The sequence below is a fragment of the Ovis canadensis genome, chromosome 7 (assembly GCF_042477335.2).
Source record: "Ovis canadensis isolate MfBH-ARS-UI-01 breed Bighorn chromosome 7, ARS-UI_OviCan_v2, whole genome shotgun sequence".
NCBI classification, from domain to species: domain Eukaryota; kingdom Metazoa; phylum Chordata; class Mammalia; order Artiodactyla; family Bovidae; genus Ovis; species Ovis canadensis.
Genome location: NC_091251.1, coordinates 57994615 through 58017945, shown reverse-complemented (window position 1 = coordinate 58017945; position 23331 = coordinate 57994615). Strand labels below are relative to the sequence as shown.

Genomic DNA, 23331 nt, shown 5'->3' with positions numbered 1-23331 from the left:
TGGTACCCCCTCCCCCCACCTCAGATAAGAAGACAGATTCCAAGGCAGTTCTGATCGGAGATGCACTATCTCAGGAGCATTAAAAAATTCACTGAAGTAGAGCTGACTTACTATATATATGTTCTTTTTCATATTCTTTTCAGTTATGGCTTATTACAAGATATTGAATATAGTTCCCTGTGCTATGCAACAGAACGTGTTGTTTATCCATTCTATATATAATATTTTGCATCTGCTAACCTCAAAGTCCCACTTCTTCCCTCCCTTACACCCTCCTCCTTGGCAACCACAGTCTGTTCTCTCTATCCGAGTCTGTTTCTGTTTCGTAGATATATGTTCATTTCGGTCACATTTTATTTTATTATTTTTAAGGATTTTTACTTTTTAAAATTGTTGATTTATTTGGCTGCATGGGCCTTAGTTGCAGCACACGTGGTCTTTGTCTCATCATGTGGGATCTTTTGCTGTGGTGCAGGGACTCTCTAGTTGTGGCTTGCAGACTCCAGAGTGCATGGGCTCAGTAGCTGTGGTTGTGTGGGCTTAGTTGCTCCTCAGCATGTGGCATCTTAGTTCTTCCACCAGAGAGTGAACCTGTGTCCCCTGCATTGCAAGGCAGATTCTTAACCACTGGACCACTAGGGAAATCCCAGTTTGTGTCTTGTTTTGTGTTGTATTTTAGACTCTAGCATTTTTGTTTTTGTCTGTATAGGATGTTGGGCACAGAGAGGGTTGTCCTGTTATATGTGCCAAGCTTGGATGGTGGGTATGATTGGTAGGTAAGACAACCCACTGTGCTTTGAGTAGTTTTGGTGGTGGTAATGGTGTCATTCCTAAGAAATTTGCTGCTGAGGGCTCAGGTCCAGAAAGTGCAGCTAAAGTGATCCAGATAATAGTGTACCTTCAGTGGGAGCGGGATGCTCAAGAGACGAGTTTGCAGTCAGTTTCAGACAAGGGCCTGATGGAGTTTTGATGAAATTCAGCATCATAGTAAAAACTGTCAGCAGGGTGAGCACAAGCTTGTCTGTCAAATAAATGAGCACTAGGATTAGTGGGTACCCGAGGAGCTGAAGGAAGGGAGGCACAGCGTCTGTTGGGTGTTAACCTAAAAGGCTCATTACCTTGGTGCATCAGATATATCTAGATCTGGCCATGAAGTGCTGTTGACAAAATTTTAAATGTTTCAGGTATGTTCCCTGCTATCCATCTGGCCATCATCTCATTCTTTCCTTGGCTTGTTTTATTCAATAAACATTATCTGAAGACCTACTGTCTGCCTCTTTTAGGCACTAGAGACTAAAAAAGGAACATTGGGCAGGTACATGTAAATATTTCCTCATCAAACTCAGTCCAGACAAAGTCATCATTATTTCTTAGATTTCCATTAAACATAAAAAAATAAAACCAGAAAATTGCTAAATCTCCCAGCCCTCAAAAAGCACTTAACAAAATTGGGAGTCACTATAAAATGATGTGGGTAGGTGTGCAGAGAGTGAGAGATGGATGCGGCTTTATAGGAATGCTCATTGGAAAAGACTCTGATGCTAGGAAAGATTGAGGGCAAAAGGAGAAGGAGGCAGCAGAGGATGAGATGCTTAAATAGCATCACTCAATGAACAAGAATTTGAGCAAACGCCAGGAGATAGTGGAGGACAGAGGAGCCTGGTGTGCTGCAGTCCATGGGCTCGCCAAGAGTCAGACGCAACTCAGCAACTGAACAACAACAAAAAGGTTATCCCAGAAAGCTTTCTGGAAGTGAGGAAAAGAATGTCAGCCATAGCCAGTGATTTTGGAGAGGGACGACGTTTCAGCCAAAAGATGAGAAAATCCTTGGAGAAGGCTGGGAGCTGTACTTTGGAACTCCAAGATGTTCAGTGTTTCTGGGGTATTAGGGGTGGTGACATATGTGAGAGATGAGAAAAAGTGCCAGAGGTGGCGAGCCTTTCTAGCTGGGGGCATCAGTTTGGATTTGATCCTGAAGCGGGGTGTAGCAGTAGATTCCCAGGTCACAGTGCATGATCTGGTAGGAAAGACAAAATTAATATACTTGTGGGGAAAATCACCCAGGAGTTGAGGCAGTCCCAGTACCCCTGTCCCTAATGGAATTTCTGAAGGAAGATGAAGATTGGAGATTTCCCTGACCTTTGACATGTGGCAGCTCAACTCTGTTGTCGATATGTGCTGTGATCACAGTTCACTACAGAACAGAACTGGACTCTGTACCTGCCCAGGTGAATGAAGATTCGCAGGCTTGACGAAACAGGCCATGGTTTGTGATGTCAAAGTTAAGAGTTGCAAATTTTCACCCGGGCTTGCTGAAATGACTTATTGGTGGTTTCCTGGCCCTCCTGGTGTGGGGCAGTGGTGAGCAGTGCGTCATGTGGGTACAGATCAAGCAAGGGTCTCTCTGAGTAGATTTTTGTAGCTGTGTTGTGGTAATGAGGTTCATTGAACTTTTTTGTGGGTTTTGGTGTTTTTATTATTTATTTTGTATTTTATTTTTAACTAGAGGGTAATTACTTGACAATATTGTGATGGTTTCTGTGATGGTTCAACATGAAACAGCCACAGGTATGTACACGTATCCCTCCCTCCCACCTCCCTCCCCATCCTACCCCTCTAGGTTGTCACAGAGCTCTGGCTTTGGGTTCCCTGCATCATACAGCAAATTCCCACTGGATATCTGTTTTACATATGGTAATGTATGTGTTTCAATACTACTTTCTCAAGTCATCCTACCCTCTCCCTTCCCAACTGTGACCAAAATTCTGTTGTTTACGTCTACGTCTCCTCTTCTGCCCTGAAAATAGGATTCAGTAATAATCTTAAAGATAGGGAGAACAAGAGCTTCACAGGTTTTTGTGATACTAAAAAGAGATCTAACACTAAACATCTCACCCAGTGCTGTGCTTGGTGACAATTGACTATTGCTATTATTGCCTACTGTCTTGGCCAAATTTCACTTTTCCTTCCTGGTCTGTTAGTTTTTGCTGTCTTCTGTTTGTGGCCTGGAATTTGCCCTGTGGGTTTTGGACAATCCAGCTTTTCTAGTTTTGACCCTGAATGCTACTTGCAAGGACAAGCCTACGTGACTTCTTTCCTTGGCCTCATCTCACCTGAAAAACCACCTCTGCTGACACCCCCCACCCTCCAGTCACAGGGATCAGCCTGGGATCAGCCTGCTTGATTGGAACCAGATTGGCCCAGGTACCTATTGGGTTTCTGTGTTGGAGTGTAGGGAGGGTGGGGAGGTTTGACAGGGGCTTGAAATGGGAAGAGAATGTGCTGAAGACAGCACAGTTGATAATGTCCCCTTTTATACAGAGGATGGCTTCTTGAAATGCTTTGCAAACATTTGGTTTTCCTGGCATCATATTTTTGTTCACACATGTGTATGTACAGTAGTGAAGTCTATCACTCCCTGAGCCTGTAGACATTGTGGTATAGATGTTTATTATAACTTCAAGGATATTTGTTTCCATTTTGCATTGAGCCTTGATTGTCGGTGTCTTTCAACCTCTTTGTGTCTTGTGGCCACTTTAGATGCTTTGCTAAGTTGTAGATTATTTGTAAACAGTCTGTTTAATATGCTGGGTGAAAAGACTTATTTAGAGGAACTCTGGTGAATCCCTTCATAAGAAGCAAAGAGTATTTAGGACTTGTTAAGTGCCAGATTTGTCCCGGCAGTAAGTCCTTTCTTGCCTCCCATTGATTTGTAAGATATCTTTTTCGAAGTAAACATTACCTCCATGTTTGCTTTCCAGTGTCACACACCTAGTATGTACTAGGATTCTTTGGGTTGTAAGCAAAAGAAAATCTGCCACAGATTGATTGAAATGGTGAAGGGTATTCAGTGGTTTTGGGACTAAGAAATAAAGTGATGGGATTTGCTAGAGATTCATATTGGCATTAGGGATCTAGTTTAACCTCTACAGGACCCTTTTTAAAATTAATTATTTATTTGGCTGTGCCAGGTCTTAATTGTGATCCCAGTGTGTGGGATCTTCAGTCTTCACTGTGGCATGTGGGCTCCAGTTCCTGACCAGGGATTGAGCCCAAGCTCCCTGCATTAGGAATGCAGTCTTAGCCACTAGACCACCAGGGAAGTCCCTGCAGGACTCTTTCAGCTCTGCTCTTCTCTGTATGGGAGGCCTCACCTTCATTCTGCCTTCAGCTCATGGAAGCAACAATAGCCTCAGAGTTCTAGAGCAATTCCATCACCCAAGGAAGAGCCAGCAACTTTGAACCGCCACTGCAAGCAGAAGTCTTGAAATTCACAAGGGCTGGACTGGTTGAGGTCATGTGTTTGCCCTAAATGGATCACTGTGGCCAGGGGAAAGGATTCCATTGCTTGTTCTGACTTTAGAACACATGTCCTGCAGCTGAGAAGTGATGTCATCTTCTTGAGAAGCATAAATACAAGCAGAGGCTGTTTGTTAGAAAGAAGTGAGAAGGAAATGAGTTTTGGGAGGCCATTCACTGGTGTTCACTACAGAGACAGGGCTGGCGTTTGTTTTTTGGCTGCTCTGGGTCATCACTATTGCCCATGGACTTTTTCTCGTTGCAGAGAGTGGGGGCTACTCTCTAGTTGTGGTATGCGGGCTTCTCATTGCGGTGGCTTCTCCTGTTGAGACCATGATCTCTAGGTGGATGGCTCAGTAGCTGTGGTAAACGGGCTTAGTTGCCCTGGGGCGTGTGGAATCTTCCCGGAAGAGATATTGAAACCGTGTCCCCTGCATTGGCAGGTGGATTCTTAACACTGGACCACTAGGGAAGTCTGAGTGCTAGGGTTTGAACATAGTACTCCGTCCAGTCCCAGAACCTTGTCATCCAAATGATAACCTCCTTTGAAGCTGCTTCCTCTAGGATGATTATTAACTGATGGCTGATAACCCTCACTATCAGTGTTGTTTCTCAGAAAGTCTCAGGCCGTAGTCCTTTGCGTGTTACTCTCCAGGAGTCTGACTTAGGTTACATATCTAATTGTCAGAAACTCAGTATGCTCAACTTTTAAATAAGAGGTTTGGTCTAGATTAATTTACCCTGTATATATTGAGTACCTGTCATGCCAGGTTCTATGTCAGGGATTACAGTTAAAACAATATGCAGTGTACACATGGCCTCTGCCCTTATGGGCTTATTGGAAAAGATAAGCTTTGACTAAATGGTAAGACAGATGTAAGATGGAGTTCTGACACACGCCTGGCCCTTAGCAAATAGTTAATGAAAATAATCACATAAATACATACTTTAAGCCATATTCAGTTCTACTACAGGGAGCCAGGAGAAGGCAATGGCACCCCACTCCAATACTCTTGCCTGGAAAATCCCATGGATGGAGGAGCCTGGTGGGCTGCAGTCCATGGGGTCACTAAGAGTCGGACACGACTGAGCGACTTCACTTTCACTTTTCACTTTCATGCATTGGAGAAGGAAATGGCAACCCACTCCAGTGTTCTTGCCTGGAGAATCCCAGGGACGGGGGAGCCTGGTGGGCTGCTGTCTGTGGGACACGACTGAAATGAATTTAAAAAAAAATAGGGAGCAGCTACAGGAGGACTAGGGTGAGTAAGAACCCAGGATGGGGCCTTAGGGGAGTGACATTTGGAGCCTGTAGCTGCTGTGAAGGCCGGTGAGAACGTTGCAATCCATCTGGCCCTCAGGGAATCTGATGGCCTTCCGGTCCCCACAGTCTAAGAGGTAACTGAGAGGTCACATCAAGTCTCATTTTTTCTTTTAACTTTAAATTTTATATTGGAGTATATTTGACTAACAGTGTTGTGTTAGTTTCAGTTGTACAACAAAGTGATCCAGGTATACGTAAACCTGGATCTATTCTTTTTCAAATTCTTTTCCCCCTTAGGCTCTTACTGTTATGTAATATTGAGCAGAGTTCCCTGTGCTACATAGTAGGTCATCCTTCTCTCTCCAAGCTCCATACGAAAAGTTATCTATAGTTTTCTTTATTGTAATTACATGTGTTCTTAAGGTTACTCTCTCCATGAATCTGTTCTTCAATAAGTTCAGTAATCCAGATTTTAGATTGCTTCAAAATGTTCCTTAAGGAATAAAGAAGATGCGGTGTACATATACACAATAGAATATTGTTCAGCCATGAAAAGGAGAGAAATCCTGCCATTTGTGACAGCCATGGAAGTGTGGACCTTGAGGGTATTATGCTAAGTGAAATGTGTCAGAGAAATACTGTGTAATATCACTGCATGGAATCTAAAATAGCAAAACTCACAGAAACAATACAATGGTGGTTGCCAGGGGCTGGCAGTTGGGAGAAATGTGAAGATATCTGTCAAAGGGTACAAAATCCCAATTACAAAATAAATAAATATGGGGGATCTAATGTACAGTAAGGTGATTATAGTCAATAGTGTATTATATACCTGAAAGTTGAAAAAACAATGTTTCTTATTTCTCCAGACCTTCAAAAGTATTGTGGAAGTTTCTTGCCTGTAACAGGTATGCATTGAGTGGTCCAAGCCTAGTTCTATATCTCTTCCACAGTACCCTCAACCTCCTGGAGTTTAGGGCACCCCTTCCTCCAGACTCTCAGGACATATAGTCCCTGCCTCCTGTGGGGCATCTGTATTCTCAGCCATTTTTTCATGGGTCATTCCAAAAGATGATACATAGTGATAACTAGAAAGGAAGATGTGAGGTTTATCATATATTTCTAAAAAAACTTGTCTCCAGACATCTGGGGAAACACCTGCAAAGTATGGACAGGAGGGGTCATATTTGCCTGAAAAGAACAGACGTGAATTTCATAATCTTGCAAAGATTCTAGGTTCTGATCTGCTTCGGAACATTTTTCATTTTCTGGAACAACTGTTCCTAACTTACCTGCCACCAGACCATCCTACACCCTCTCTCCCTCTGCCCTGTGATCATCTACTCTTCTCTAGAGAAAGACCTTTTAAAAGCAAGTTTGAGTCGAGTTACCAAAAAAAAGTGACTGTGTGCTATTTCTATGCTGAGTTGTAGTAGAAACAAAGAAACATTATCGGGATAAGTTAGCTTTATTATAGTTTTCCTTGTTCCCATATCAGCAGGGACAGCATAGTCGTAGCATTAATAGCCTAAGTCGGTGGAGATTTGGGGGTGACCTCAGGGAGCAGTTCACTGTGTGTGTTATGTGTTTTGTTTTTCTTTTATTGACTGATGTGTATGGGAAAATGGGGGATGGAAAAGAATACATTTCTTTGCTCTTCCTTTCATAGATTACTTGTTGCAATAATGATTAAGGTATTTGGGGGGAAGTCCGTATTTTTCTTTAAAGGAGAAAAATTAAACAGCGGGGAAAAGGCAGGTTGATAGGATTAGAAACCTTTCTAGTGAGGAAGCCTCTCTTTAACCTTGCAGCTGCCACGTATGTCTTATCCTACTGTGTGTGTGTGTGTGTGTGTGTGTGTGTGTTAGTTTCCAAGTTTTCTGGTGGTGTTCCAGACATAGCATAGCCTGCAAATCTGCAAATTTGCCTATCCTTTTATGCTGAACTAAATCAATAAAGTACAATAGTTCCCTTTTCCTGGACAGAGCCCTGAAATTCATGCCACTCAGGGTGTGCTGGTGAGCCCTTGTGCAGGCCTAACCCGGCTGGGCTGTACTGACAGTACCTTGTTCCAGCTGGGCACTCAATAAATATTGAATGGATACCCAGAATAGCAGCTTGAAGCTGAGGGTATTTGTGTCCCAGAATGATCCTGTCAGTTCCTGGAACATGGTTTGGAAAGACTACCAGGGACAGGCTTGGCTATCTCTGTGCATCCCAGGTCTAAGGGATGTTGTTTCCATATTCTGTTGGTTCTGTGAAGCAGTAGCGCCAGCCATGCAGGACATTAGAAGCTTCAGAGGGGAACAGCCGTTTGTGCTTCTTATGGCAAGAGCAGGTCCTCTGATAGGAGATGTGGCTGGTCTGCTTGGCACACAGTGTGGGGAAGAAAGCAGGCATGGACTCCCGCATCTCTGAGGGGGCACTTTTCCTGACCTCTTGATTATAAAGAAAAGCAGTTGCTGCAAACCACATGGCTTCATTGAAGTAGATTTTGGACAGGGACTTCCCCTTTAACACAGCGCTAGACCGTTGCACTGGGACATGGCTAATCTGCCTCTGTGGGATTCAGAGAAGGGATTTAAGTGTGGGCACGGATTTTTATGGTGGTGGTTGGTTGGTTTCTTCCCCTGGTGAAACAGCAGCTATTTGGATTTACTCCTCTACTTTTGCCCTATTCTGGTTATTTCATTTCTTGGCCCATAGTTGTGAGCTAGGGAGATTTTTTTTTTTTTTGAAAGAAGCAGAAAGACTGGTGTTCCAGACTGGCTTCTTAGGAGACAGGATTTCTAACCTCACTTAGTCATAAGGTTTGTTCTTTCTGTCCGGTCTAGGGAATTGGAGAGAGGATCCTTCTTAGCATACAGATCCAGGGAGAGTCTGGGCCAGCGATAGTTCATGAAACCATCTTGACACCGTGGACAATCTGGATAGAAAAGCAAAACCAGGTTGGTCACTGACCACAAAGCCAAGGCAGATCTCTTTAGAACAAAAAGTGCTGCTACTGTGTATAAATGGATAACCAACAAAGACCTGTGGTATAGCACATGGAACTCTGCTCAATGTTATGTGGCAGCCTAGATGGGAGGAGAGTTTGAGGGAGGCTGGATACATTTATATGTATGGCTGAGTGAGTCCCTTCAGTGTTCAATTGAAACTCTCACAACATTGTTAATTGGTTATACCCCAATACAAAAAAAAAAAAAAAAACAAACCAGAAAGTGATTTGAGACCCATCTCTAGTAGCCACGTGGCTAATAATAAAGGGCAATTTTGAGAGCATTTGCAAACTTGAGCCACTAGTAGAACTGAATTCCTCACGGTAATTCTTGTGATATGCAGAGACTGTGAGAAGACACGGTAATTCTTGTGATATGCAAAGACTGTGAGAAGACATGGAATGTGTCAGTTGACAAGCTTTTGATCTGTAACATTGTCTGCAGGAGCTGATCAATGAAATGCAATCTGTGAACCTCTTCAGGACCCATTTAGGACCTAGGCAGAGAAGGCAGTGTTGAACAGGCAGGAAAAAGAGTGAAGCAGCAGTACTGAATGGATGACTCTGGCCATTGAGCCAAGAAACCACTAGTCTCTAGGAGGGGAGATTAACTGGCACTAAGCTCTCAGTCATTATGGGTATATACATATAAGAAAGCTGTTGCTATAGATCATTTATAGTGGTGGTGTAAATTTTGTCAGGCAGCCCTTCCATTTCTATAACCTGTTGCAAAATATGGTCAAGTGATATTATATAGACCCTAACTGAAGCATCAAAATCTCTGTGCAGGAGGCCTGTCATGCCACGCACCAAAGGGTTGACTTGGAGTGGCCAGGACTATTTTGATCCTTTGGCTGAATCCGCATCTTTGCTGCTTGTGTGTGAACACACAACACACACACACACTTCCCTTTTTCTCATTTTCTGTTGTCATCTTCGGTGGAAATAATCCTAGATCCTGACATCATTGTTCACCTTACTCATTGTCTCCTAACTGTCACTGTGAAGGAGGATAAATCTCAGTCTCTGTTTATTGCGTGACTCTCATTTAAATCTTACAGATGCACCCTTGGGTGCTCTAAAGGAGCCTAAGACTTCAAGCATGAAAGAGGATATGAAAGGCTTAGAGGTGATCAGAGCTGTTGTTCTGTGAACAGCCTGGACTGCGCTTTCCTGTTTTCTGGTCTGGTGTTGCCCCTAGGATGATTTTTATACAGGTGTTTGAAAGGTCTGGGACTTGACTTTTTAGACCTTGCAGTGTCAGTCTGCATCTTCACTGGAAGGCCTTCAGTGATCTGCACATGGGGAGGGAGCCTGATGAATTTCGCATCTTCATCCAGCTGTTACTGCCAGTCTGGTTGTGAAATGTAATGGGACCCTGGCCAACCGTGTAATGCCGAAATTCCTTGCTATGTTCTGTGTTGCTTTGTGAAATAAGAGGGTATGTCTGGCAGTCACTTAGAGGTTTAAATCACAGTTTGAATTTGCCTGGAGAGATTTATTGGTTTTCTGAGAACCATAAGACATTGTGCAAGAGGCTGTTCAGAAAGGGTTGAAAAATATAGAGTACCTGAATTCCAGTTTGCGACTCTGTTTTTAAAATGGATAAAATGTTAAAAGGATCATTAAGAGTGTAAGGTTGGCTCTTCTCCCACCTCCCACCCCCTCCTGCCCCTCTAGGTTGTCACGGAGCACTAGAGGTTCAAGAGGGAGGGGACGTATCTATACCTACGGCTGATGCCTGTTGATGTACGGCAGAGACCAGCGCAACATTGTAAAGCAACTATCCTCCAATTAAAAGTAAGAACATTTAAAAAAAATTGTTAGGTTGGGATATGGATGACAACGAATAAAGATGGTGTTCTCAAGGTCAGGAGTTCAGAGGCGATAAGAAAACTATGGTTCTGGATATCTGCCTTTAGAGAGATAAGGATGCCAGCCTGGGTCTAGAAGATCAGACTGAATTTGAATAAGAGAGAATGAGGGAAGAACATTTTAGGCATAAATGACACACAGAGGTGTGGAGGTGGGAATGAATGAGTTATGCTGGTGGACAATATACAGATTCTTGAAATAGCAGATCTGTGTTTGTGTTAAGAGGAAAGGGAAAGAGCAACTTGAAAGGTAGGAATGGGCATGCATCATGATGCTTTGGATAACAGAAAAAGCCGAGTTAGCTTAAACTGGATAACTCCTTGGTTTGATTATGGGGGAAAGGCCCACTTTTCAAGTTGCAGAGCTGGTCCTCAAGATTCCCTTCGATTTCCTCATGTTCACAAGATGGCTGCCAGCAGCATGGCTACGTGGTTCTTTGTTCACATCCACACCATCCAATAAAAGACCTGAGCTTTTTCTGACTGGCCCAGTCTTAACCATCGAGGCAGCCAGGGGAATGCCTTGTACTTAGACCTGAGTTTCTGCTCATCTCACAATTAGTCAGAATGGGGATGAGATGGTGCTGATTGGCTTATACTAGTAAGAGTCAACCTCTGGGGCTCATTTTTTAGGACCACCAGCACCTAAATCCTGAGGCTGCCACATAGTGATTTCCCAAAGGAAAATCTAGAAAGGTGGAAGTGAATAGGAGGTTTGATCAATGGGTTAATAATGGGGAAAAAAAAAAAAGTCCATTCCACCTGTAAATTATGGACAGCTTTGAATCCCAGGATAATTAACCTTGAATGAGTCTAGACTTTATCCTGTGGGCTGATCCATTTGGGCTAATTACAGATTTGTCTTCATCTTTGATGATAAGAATGTTTACCCTTGGCCTTAACTATAGTCTTCTCATGCCCAGAAAAGTTCTTTGGTGACCAGTTTTCCTTCTCATCTTCATTGTCTGCTTTTGCTCCTCGCTAGGAGTATACTTACTCAGTCAACTAGCCAACTTGTGAAGACCCTGCTGCTGCTGCTGCTGCTAAGTCACTTCAGTCGTGTCCGACTCTGTGTGACCCCATAGACGGCAGCCCACCAGGCTCCCCCGTCCCTGGGATTCTCCAGGCAAGAACACTGGAGTGGGTTGCCATTTCCTTCTCCAACGCATGAAAGTGAAAAGTAAAAGTGAGGTCGGTCAGTCGTGTCTGACTCATTGCGACCCCATGGACTGCAGCCCACCAGGCTCCTCCGTCCATGGGATTTTCCAGGCAAGAGTACTGGAGCGGGGTGCCACTGCCTTCTCTGGTGAAAACCCTTCAGAGTGCCAGATTTGAATGGCTCCGGAGAAGTACCTCTCCTTTCTCCTGTGAGGCTCTCTGAGAGATGGTCCACTCACTCAACATTCTTCTGAGGGGTGGGGTACTCAATTGAGTCTTTGGATTATTCACATTAACATTAATCACAAATTTTGTAAAGTTACTGAAGTTCAATAGTGCCATTAAGAGGCAGGCCATCTGTCCATCCATTTGTCCAACAAATGAGAACTGCTGTGTGCCATGGACTGTGCTTGCGAATGGGGATGAGGCTAGGTGTGGCACATAATCTCTGCCCTTGTGCTCTCGGTCTGGTTGTGGAAGCCGGTAAATGCACAATTCTGACGTTATGTGGTGGATATCATAAGCAGCATATTAAAGTTTAGAAAAGAGGTATTTGTCTTAAATGGATGTATTAACAGCAGATGACATTTCCTAGCTCCACTGGCATGCTGAAAGTGGGCTTAGGGGATAGAGTGAGGCGATAGAAACTGTGATCAATAAATCAAAGATGAAATGACACATTTTCAGGAAGCCACAGGTGTTATTCTGTGGCTGGGCTACATCGTTCTTAAATAAGTGGGAGGTGGAGTGGACATACAGATTCCCGACTCTTCCATCCGAGATTCAATTAGTAGGTCAGGAATGCGGGCCGAGAATCACATGTTAATCTCTGACTCCTTGGGTGGTTTTGATCCTGGTGGTCTGAAGAGTCCTGGCCGGGTGTGGGGCTGCAAATGCAGGCTGGAGGAGAGGAAGAGGGCGGCCAGCAAAGTCGCAGAAGGATGGAGGGTTTCTAGGTCTGAGTTGTCAGCAGGACCCTGTAGGAAGTTGAAAGCATTTGGCAGCAGAGCATGTAAGCTCCAGCAGAGCATGCTTAGGACAGGAAACAGTATCTTGGCCTTATTTTTACACAGCTGTGCTGAAACATCTTTCCAGAATAAAAGACTCTTAAATTAATCACTTGACTCTAAACTCACACAGCCAAGAATTCAGGTTCCAAACTCCAAGTGCAATTCTTAGTCTACTAGTCTGCCTCCCAGTTGGGAATTATTTATCCTTGTTCAGTTAGCTCAGTGGGTTTGAAATGCTCTTGAGTGACCTTGGAGGCCACTCTACGAATTGCTTGATTCACTATTTAAAAATATGATTGATTCAAGACTGAATAAATGTATAATATTAAAGGCACATGGGTTCAGTGTGCAGTAAGGATATTTGGGGGGCACTTAACTGGGCCTTTTTTCATAGAATCATTAAGCCATAAGACTGTTTCATTTTCTTCCTCAGACAGGGTAACTTATAAGAACCTTCTCAAAGGCTTGTAACTTAATCTGAAGGCTGCTAGGAGTAAGTGTACTTCTCTATCTCATGAGCAGTATACTGCAGACTATACTTTCTTATTACCTATGTAGCAATGATTTTTAGTTTCCTAGTGTTGAAACCGGAGAAGGCAATGGCACCCCACTCCAGTACTCTTGCCTGGAAAATCCCATGGATGGAGGAGCCTGGTAGGTTGCAGTCCATGGAGTCGCTAAGAGCTGGACACAACTAAGCGACTTCCCTTTCACTTTTCACTTTCATGCATTGGAGAAGGAAATGGCAACCTACTCCAGTACTCTTGCCTGGAGGATCCCAGGGACAGGGGAGCCTAGTGGGCTGCTGTCTATGGGGTTGCACAGAGTTGGACACGGCTGAAGCAACTTAGCAGCTTGAAAGTAAAGGGGCTCCAATAAAGCAGGAGAACTGCTTTGTCCTTAACATTTAATTGTTTATTGTTTAGGCATTAGTATGTATCTTGATAGGTGTAAAGATAAAGGTCACTTAGCACAGGATTTCTTATTCTTGGCACTATTGATAATTTGGGCCAGATAATCCTGTTGCTGGGAGGCTGTCTTGTACGTTCCTAGTGTTTTGTAGCACCCTTGGCCCCCTACCCACTAGACCCAAGCATGACAACCCACATTCGTCTCCAGACATTGCCAGATGTCCCCTGGGAGCAAAATCACACCTGGTTGAGAACCACCGAGCAGAGATGAGAAAGCTTTTCGTGGATCTCTCTTGACTCTGTTGTTAATCTTTTGAGAATATTGTTCCATCTAATAAAGGGAAAGGCGTACAGTTGATTATTATGTAAGATCACATATTTGCAAATTTGTCTACTTGCTAAAATTCATTTGTAAATCTAAAATCGATACTGCTGGCTCCTTTACAGTTAGTCTTGGATACACACATGTGCAGAGAGGCAAAAAAACTCTGAGTCACCTGATGCATCTGTTCCCAGCTGAGGTCAAGCAAGGTGATGCTGTGCCTTGTGTCAACTCTCAGTCTGTAAACAAGTATCCCTTTCATGGTCTATTTAGTGCCACGGTTTTCAGATTTTTGTGCTGCTTATTGGTGATTTTGCCATTTCAAACAGCCCCTAAGTATAGTGCTGTGTAGTGTTTAAGCACAGGAAGGCTGTAACAGGCCTTATGGAGAAAATAGGGGTATTTTATATAAGCTTTGTTGAGGCATGAATGATGGTGCTGTTGGCCATGAGTTCAATGTCAGTCATATCTATCCATCAATCTGTTTGTCTGGAGACACACATAACACAGGGTTATGTATTGATGAGCTGATGAAACCGCTGTGACTGGAGGCTCTCAAGAACCTAACTCTGGGTTTCCCCTTTGAAGCAATAGTTAAGTACGTACTAGTTCTGTGTTTGTGGTGACTGTAGAACGTAAGTACTGCAAATAGTAAGAATCAACTCTACTGTTACTTGTCTAGCTTACATTTCAAAAGCTTGTATTTTAAATATCTAGTGCGATATATATGTTAACCTACATTGCTTTTCTTCATGAAAATTAAGATAGCCATGGTAATCGCAAAAGAAATAACTGCAGAGTCAATGGACACAAACATATTTAAAGGCGTTACATACCTGGTGAAAATGTTGTACCAGTTCACTGTGCCATAGCAATTCACCACAGTGCCGTTTCCAGTGCGTCTGTGCCAGCATTATTCTGCATTTTTCCTATTTTTAAAATGACAGAATTGAACATGTTAGAGAATTCAAGTGATACAGACAGATACTTAGAAAATAAACTTTAAAAGTCCTCTCTTCTTCTCACTCTTCCCCACCCTTTCCTAAAGAGTGTTAAGAATTTGGTATGTGTCATTTCAAGGCTTTTAATAAACACACATGAAAATAAATGCATTTTATACCCATAATTCAATACAGATGAAACTGAATATTTGCCTCTTTTGTGTTATGCTTTATTAATTCATATAATTTAGGTGTAAAAAATGCTTCCCGTTATTTATAAAATACTTAAGTTGTCAGGAAAAATTACATAAATGATGTTTCTATTTAACAGTGATAGTTTAATTTTTGTGCTAAGCAATGAGCTTGTGATAAATGTCTTTTAATCTAATTTGTGTTTAATTTTTTGCCAGTAGCGTAAGCTACAGAACACAACATAGATTCAGTCTTGGAATTTTATGATTTTTTTTAAAATCACTAGGCTTGATGGAAGATTTCAAATAATTTAATTTCCTGATAGAAAAGTACTTAATCAGTGGATGCCAGTGAGTAAACATTGCCCAGGATCAGGCAAAATGCATAATACTAATTAGCACACAGATGTTCCTAGAATGATTACAATGTGAGGAACACTTTTGTGTCAAAGTGATTCTGTAACCCCTCCCCTCCCCATGACTAGAGGAAAAAAGACATCTGATGCTCACTTATGAGTTTCATGCCCACAGAGAGGAGTGACTGGGAATCCTGTAGATAAGAACTCCCTAATCTAGGGTGAGGAGGTGAGACCTCTTTGTTCCAGCTGTTGATACTAGATATGAACATTTGATAGAATTTTAAGCCTTATTTCTATCAGAAAATTATAGTTTTCACCAAGGATGATTTAAAGTGAGATAATAAAAATGCTCCTAGGAAAGACAGACTTAACACAATAGTAGCATTGATTGATGGAAAAACCCAGAATTGCAGACCTTTGCAATAAATGATATATGCTGTTTCTAGGACAGGGAAATTGCACCCATTTAGGGTTCCCTGGGGGCTTCCCCTGAGGCTCAGTGGTAAAGAACCCACCTGTAACACAGGAGGTGTGTGTTCGGTCTCTGGGTCAGGAAGATCCCCTGGAGGAAGAAATGGCAGCGCACTCCAGTATTCTTGCCTGAAAAATCTCATGGACAGAGCAGCCTGGTGAGCTACAGTCCATGGGGTTGCAGAGAGTCTGACATGACTGAGTGAGCGTGCAGGCAAGGTTACCAGTTGACTATTAGAAAATGGTAAAATAAAAAAGTATGACTTTACCAAGAAGGACTGGTTTCTGAAAAGAATGGAAAAGATAAGGTCATGCCACTGGCTGAGTGTGAATTTCCTCACCTCACAGTGAAAAGGGCCTAGAAGATTCTGTCTTGCAGGGCATAAGATTCTACTTTGCAAAGAGGGTTTGTCTTTTACATGGTAACTTTGCACCTTGATTCCAAATTCAGCACTTGAGCAAGACTCCAGTAGGTCTCTTTGTAGATGTGGAGAAAACTTAAGGATTTGGCAGAGACATGGATTAAAACATTTTTTCAAAATTTTTTACAATGCATTTGCTATGAAAAATTCACAGAACTCTTTAGTTTTATAAAATCTATCCCTTTTGAAAAGAAAAGAGAACATCCCTCCCACAGGTTGGGAGTTACAGGGTCTCTTCCCTAGGAGAATCTTGGTTTACTTATGGGATGATTGTTTGTTTACTCATGCAGGCGTTCAGATAATCATGAAAAACCAGGACGCACACCCACTTGAGCACATAGTTTCTCTTCCAGAATATCTATGGGAGAGGCACTAAGGAGAATGTTTAAGGGAAAATATTTTAGATAATTGCCCACAGTTGTCTTAATTTTATTCCTGACAAATAGCAAACACATTTTTTTCTGCTGTACTAATTTTTAATTTGTGAATATTTATGAAAGGGTTTACTTGAAGTGGTCCTTCATATTAACTTTTTTGGTTAAAAAAAAGTTTAAATATGTGTTATTAACAATATTTGAGTTCTCAAATGTTAAGAAATACTTAAACACGATAAGAACTTTGAGAGTAAAAAGTAACAGGTCAAGCTAATCGCGTTGCCTTCCTCAAAGTATCATTTGTAAATAACGTCTCTTTCTTACATGCCTTTGGCTTTGTTCACACGATGTAGAAGGTTTTCCTGTAGTGTTACCACATCTGTAGGCTTTTCTTTGTTTCATGGGCTTTGTAAATATATAAATGAGTGTCTTCACTTTTTTTTTTTTCTGGCTTTATAATTTTTTACATCTGTGCCTCTTACCTGCCTAGAATTTGTTTTTGTGTCTGACAGTGGTAGACTTGTAACTTCATTTTTGTTACGTTGACTGTTTACTTTCCTACTATAATATGTCAAATCAGATAAGGCAATGGCACCCCACTCCAGCACTCTTGCCTGGAAAATCCCATGGACAGAGGAGCCTGGTCGGACACGACTGAGTGACTTCACTTTCACTTTTCACTTTCATGCATTGGAGAAGGAAATGGCAACCCACTCCAGTGTTCTTGCCTGGAGAATCCCAGGGACGGGGGAGCCTGGTGGGCTGCCGTCTATGGGGTTGCACAGAGTTGGACACGACTGAAGCAACTTAGCAGCAGTAGCAGCAGCATAATGTGTCAAATAGTTTGTTGTTTTTACTTTAAATGACAAGTTTCTTGTTGCCTTGATATCTATGTATTTGTTTCTTGTATCCTGTTTAGTTATTTGTGTGACGATGTCACACCATTTTAGTTACTATAGCTTTACAGCATGTTTAGTTTTGTCAAGATAGTTTTCCCTTTTTTAAAAACATAGTCATTCTGAAGCTTTTTCTATTCCAATTAAACTTTAGAATCAGCTTTAAGTTCTATAGAATATCCTGTTGCTCTGTTGGTTGGGTCACACTGATTTTTTTAAACTGGGAGAGATAATTGCTGTCTAACAATATTGAGTTATTTCATCTGGGAAACGGTAGTTATCTCCATTATTGTATCTTCCTTTACTGTCCTTCAATAAAATTTAAGATAAGATTGATTTGTTATATTTATAGGTAAGTTTATTTCTAGGTTTTCCCCCCCTGCTTTCCTTCCCTCTCTTTCTCTCCTTCTTAGTAATGACTGGAATTTTTTAAAATGGCATTTTCTAAATGGTTACTGTATCTGGCTATCTATAATTGACTAGATTCTAGGCAGACAGGCATTTCATTAGCAAAAAAATGAAGAAATCCTGCTTCCTTCCTAGTATTTTTATCTTACTTCATTTCTCTGCATTAGTTAGAGGGTGAAGTAAAATATTGAGGAGAAATAGCATGCATCCTTGTCATCTTCCTCATTTTAATGGGACATTGCTTGTAATTTACCATTTGTTGGCTCATTTCCACATATTTCTGATTTGGTTATCTTTAGAGGAAAGTATTTATGAGAAAATATCAAATTGACTGTAATTGGAGGAAATGTTTAAGTCACTGATGTTTCCCAAAGGACATGGCAGTGATGTGGGATATGCCACACACATGAAATGTTCCTGATGCATTGAGGTGCTCCTTCTTGATTCTCCTGTAAGGAATTCACAGCATATAGGAGGCTGCTGAAGCCTCTGAGGACTTTCTGGTCCACAGGACCTCTGCAGCAATCCTAGGAACATGCTTTGGGCCAGGCTGACTTACATGAGCCTGATGATCAGATTTTTTGGAAAGCATAGGTTCCGTAGAGGGGGTCTAGCCAGAGGGGGCATAGACACAAGTTGGGGTGAAATCTTGGGGTATAATAGTCATATTCTCCTTAAGCAGATGGAGCTGAAACAGGAGGGAAGGGGACGGGGCACAACTTTTGAAGGAATGACATAGCCCAAGGACGCAACTTAAACTGATTAGACTCAAGTGTGTCCAAGATGGCCGACAAGTTACCTTCGACTAGACCTTGATCCTCAATATATGATCATCGTAGCACATCAGCAAGCTAAAGAGCACAGCCAGAGGTGCCGTGACAGCTCCAAGGCTGACCATCAAAGACCAAAAAGTCGGTGGTGGCCCAATTCCTGGAAGTCTCTGCACCCCTTTCCTCAAGTAGTTGAAATAATCCTCCCACACGTTAGCCTATGAAATTACCCAGCCCATAAAAACTAACCGCACCGCATTTTGAGGCTGCACTCTCCCTCTGCGAAGGACCACGCTCTTGTCTGTGGAGTGTTTCTCTCTAAATAAATCCACTTCTTATCTATCACTTTGTCTTTCGCTGAATTCTTTCTGCCTTGAGATGTCAAGAAACTGGGTTTCACTAGGTCCTAAAACCAGTTGTGTGACTTCAGCTGGAAGACTGTGGGTTTTGGCCAGGTTTGAGTCCCAGAGACTTGGGTTTGAGTCCCAGGCAGGGTTTTGGCTGGGTTTGCGTCCCAGCATGTGAGTTCAAGTCTCAGGCTAAGGTAAATGGTTTCAGAGCCACACTATCAGTGTGCCCTGAGAATAAACTGGAAGGGTTGAAATTCAGAAAATCCTTACTGAAGGTTAGATTCAGAGGGACTTTGGAGGTTGTGCAGGAGCAGAGTGAGTTTAGACTTAAGAACCAGATGTGTAAGAGACAGATAGTGACATACAAGGTGTCTAATGTGTTAGCTCAGGACTCTGGCCCTTCCCTGAGCTTGAGGGGTAAGTTTCTGGGTTGTCAGAGGTAGACTGGCAGAGTTAAAACTAAAACCACAGGCTCAGTTAAAATAAAAATCTCAGCCCTTACCTTGTAAACAATCACCTTTTTTTTTTTTTTTTGCAAGTATATTCAGCTACCTGGGCACACTTCCACTAGGTGACTTTAAAATTACCACATGTGACTGAAAGACATCAGCCCCAGTATTTTACAAGAAGGGTTTTCCAGCTATGGTGGCCCATGAGCAGCCTACAGAAAAGGAGCTCCAGATCTTGTGCCCCCATTTCAACCACAGCAGCTCTGCTTTTATGAATCTGCTTTGCTTATTGGTTTCTCAGTAAAGTTACATTTAAAGAAAACACTTGGCTGCTTAAAAAAAAAAAAACTTGAAAGCCACCATTGTCATTCATTTTATTTATTTAAATCATGTTTCTACAGTAATACTCATCTTGCCTACGTAACTACAGTATTTTATATTCCAACTAAGTTGTACTTCTTAATGAAAATTCCCTTGAATTCAGGATTTAGAAATGATTTCCTCATCTATTTTATGAAGAGTTGGTGTGAGCAGTTAGTGTGTGCATGCTTGTGATTGGGTCCGCTGTGTACAAGTCATATTTCCTGATAAATGATAAGCTGCTTAAGGGCGTGCTATGACATCTTTGTTTGTTTTCTGTCTCCACTCCCATCCCCATCCCTGAATACCTCTCACAAGTTCAAGATGTAGTTCCTGATTCCACTTGGACTGCTATGAATGAGCATCCCCTTGCCCTTCTGCTCATGATGTGAACCAGAAGGCAGGTTGGGAGGAGTTTAGAGGCAGGATTCCCCAGCAGCCTGACCTGCCTCTTGCTTTTCAGCCTGTAGGCCAGTTGTTAACCAGAGAGCACTAAGTAGCCTACCCCAAGGGATTGCTGTATTTCACTAGGATCACCAAAAATCAGGGCAGGAGAGCTCGCCAGCAGAACCTCTCCCCGTTTTGCGTGGGCTACAGTCTAAGTGACTGAGGCCAGCGGATGTGGCTGCAGCCCAGAGGAATTAGAATGAAGTCCTGTTCACAGAGGGATTATCAGCTTTGTCCTCCGTGTTCAGATACACCCTTCCTGTTCTTCCTGGGCAAGGTGGAGTCCTTTCTCTCCTAAGGAGGGCTCTCTGGCAAATCCGACCTAGAGTGAGCTGTGCTGCCCAATTTTGAGCCAGACTTTGTATATTATCTCACTAGCATTTTCTTGCAGCTCTGCTGCCACATTCTGCAGTTTTTCCAGTAGGAGGTTTTATCTGCCACGCTAGCTCTGAAATAGCACTGGACACACATTGGGCAAGTATTTCAGGCAAGGGCCTTTGGTTGTGGTAGAAACCCGTTCACATCAGTTTGGTCAACAGGGAAGGTTTCCATGTGTCATCTTGGACTTCACAGGATGGGAAGAATAGGATGTTCAAGGCTCAGGGGAGTTGGGCTAAGACACTCAAGGTGCTCTTCTGGGCTCCCACATCTCTGAGCCTAGCTCAAGGTGTCCTTGATCCTCTTTTCATGCACTTGAACTTGCAAGGTCCAGTCCTGGCTTTTCTGACTTCTAACCTTCCAACCTCTCCGCTAGGATTCCATCAGCTAGAAAGACTCAGAATGACTGGGGGACAGTCTTGGCCAAAATTGGCTTGTTAGAGCCAGATCACCTAAATGTGAGGTCCCTGACCTGATGATGGATTAGCTGCCTTAGGTTCAGACCTCCACCCCTGCCCCAGAAGGCTTTGTGGAGGGAAGGGCAGGAGGTTAGGTAGGCCCATGGTACTTGAGGTTGGACAGACCACAGGATAGGCCTTCTTGAATTACCTGAGTATTTACTAACTAATGAAACGATTTATTCTTTTTGCCAATTCTAGTATTTGGTGCTTTGAAATGAAATTTACTTGTAAATTCTGTCTTTCCTTGTAAGAAATGTCAGTCATTCTGGAATCTATCTTTGACTGGCCCTTGACCCCGTCCTGCTCTTCAGCCTGCCCTTGGGGTTGGATCCCAGCTGAGCTACATAAGGAAGGCGGTCAGATAGCATCACAGTGCAGCTCTGCCATTCCTGCCGGGAGGAAGACGTTGCAGACTTTGCAAAGATGTGGTGCACAGATAGGGCTTGGTCCCCTTCATCCCCTCTCACTAGCTGAATGCAGAGATGTACCAGGCCTCCAGGTCAGGAGGCAATGAGAGGCTCTGTGTGCAGCCCGGGAGTGTCCCCTGGGCTCGCGTGGTTCTAAATCGAGAGCAGAAACGATTTGCCTTTCCAGTTGCACAGAATGTCCCTGCTTCCCCCACCTTCCTCTCTTGAGTAGGGAATGAAAAAGAAATCATCATTCTAAAATGACTGAGAAGAAAAGAGCGCGCTTGCCTGATTCACAGAAGAGGGTTTCCGCCTGCGCTGTGCATTGCGGCTCCATCAGACTTCTGTGCTACTTTGGAGTGGCGGGAGTAACAGGGCTTACACCTAATCAAGGAACAAGAATTCCAAACAAAAGCCCGGGTGGGGTTTCCTGGGCAGGAGTGAGATATTGTAGTAAATGGGAAGCCAAGCTGGGCTGTCCAATCTCTGGTCTGATTGCACAAATTACAGCAGGGCCTTGTTTTCAAAGGAATGTGACCCGCCCCACCGGGCCCCTCCTGAGCGGGTGTGTCTGCATTTCCTTAAACCCTCTACTGAACAGCTAATGCATTCACCAGAGGAGCCAGAGAGAGCATTGTGCGGAGTCATTCAGAGGCCCTCCTTAGGGTCTCTGCCAGGGGACCATTTTCCAGGTGAGTTTACCTTACGTCACAGTCCTCCAGGGAGTCCTGTGGCTGAACGCCCCACCCTCTCCTGCAGAAAGTGCACACAGGCTTCTGATATTCCAGGAACCACTGCCTCCATCTCCAAGCACCAGTGAGCCAAACACTTTGTATGGGGTAGAGGAAAACGTTTATATAAAAAAGTCTCTTTTCTTGCAAAAGGGTGCCATTCTCTGTGTTCAGGTCCAGTGGCCTGCTGCTGTTCTCAGTCTGCAGATCAGCTACTTCATGTTCTTCTAGAATATTCCCAACCCTCTGGCTTGCAGTTTTCCTACTAGGTCAGGTTCCTATCCCCTCTCAAGAACTTTCCTGTTTGCAGTATCCCACCACCCCGTCCCCTTTTCTTCTCCTCTCTTCTCAATCTGCAGATTTAAACATCCTCTCCCTTGAGAAGCCTCCCCCTACTCCTCCTCCCTGTGCTGACCCCCCACTCCCCACCCCTCTGTTAGATGCCAAGGATGGTGTCTTATGAATCTTCAAATTGGTGATACCTGCTGCATCCTAGTGGTTTGGATGCATTTGGTCTCCTTTTAAACTAATGATATATTCTAATTTTATTTTTCTCTAGAGCCAATTTAAGCCCCATATTACATAAATATGTTTCTGTGATAGCCTTAACAACTTCTGATCTTAAAAAAGTGTTTTTATTGAAACCACTTTGGTTTGTTTTTACCCATCTGTCTTATCTCTTATGTAACTTAACATGTGCCAGGAGTGTGGTAACTATGCAGCAAGGGGTTGCTGAGACAGTTGCCTGAGTCCCAATGTCTGGGTTGCAGTGCTTTTTTTTTTAAAAAAAAACTTCTTATTTTGTATTGGGGTATAGCTGATTAATAATGTTATGATGGTTTCAGGTGGACAACAGATGGACTTAGCCATCCATATACATGGATCCATTACCCCCAAACTCCTATCGAGGCTGGCACATAACAATGAGCAGGGTTCCTTGTGTTATACAGTAGGTCCCTGTTGGTTATCCAGCTTATATATAGCAGTGTGTACATGTTGATCCCAAACTCCCTAACTATCCGTTCTTCTCATCCTTCCCGCACCTGGCAACCGTAAGTTCTTTCTCTTAGTCTGTGAGTC

General features: G+C 43.0%; 1 protein-coding gene and 1 long non-coding RNA gene across 14 annotated transcripts in view; one reads left to right on the top strand and one right to left on the bottom strand.

Annotated features, from left to right (window-relative positions):
• TLN2 (talin 2) overlaps positions 1 to 23331 on the top strand; it is a 494903-nt gene that overhangs the window by 161514 nt on the left and 310058 nt on the right. For 2 of the 13 annotated variants that reach the window (XM_069596303.1, XM_069596308.1), the window contains exon 1: positions 10242 to 10361. The exons of 10 other annotated variants lie outside the window; for them this stretch is intronic. The gene's annotated coding sequence lies outside the window, so the exon portion shown is untranslated. Of the gene's footprint in view, positions 1 to 2620; positions 3205 to 10241; positions 10362 to 23331 lie in introns of those variants that run through there. One more of the 13 variants, XM_069596304.1, reaches the window with a different exon arrangement.
• LOC138443611 (uncharacterized) lies at positions 13758 to 21881 on the bottom strand. The gene is made up of 3 exons (XR_011258222.1): positions 21809 to 21881; positions 14673 to 14765; positions 13758 to 13845 (listed from the first exon to the last, which is right to left on the bottom strand). It is a non-coding gene; the product is annotated as an uncharacterized lncRNA (long non-coding RNA).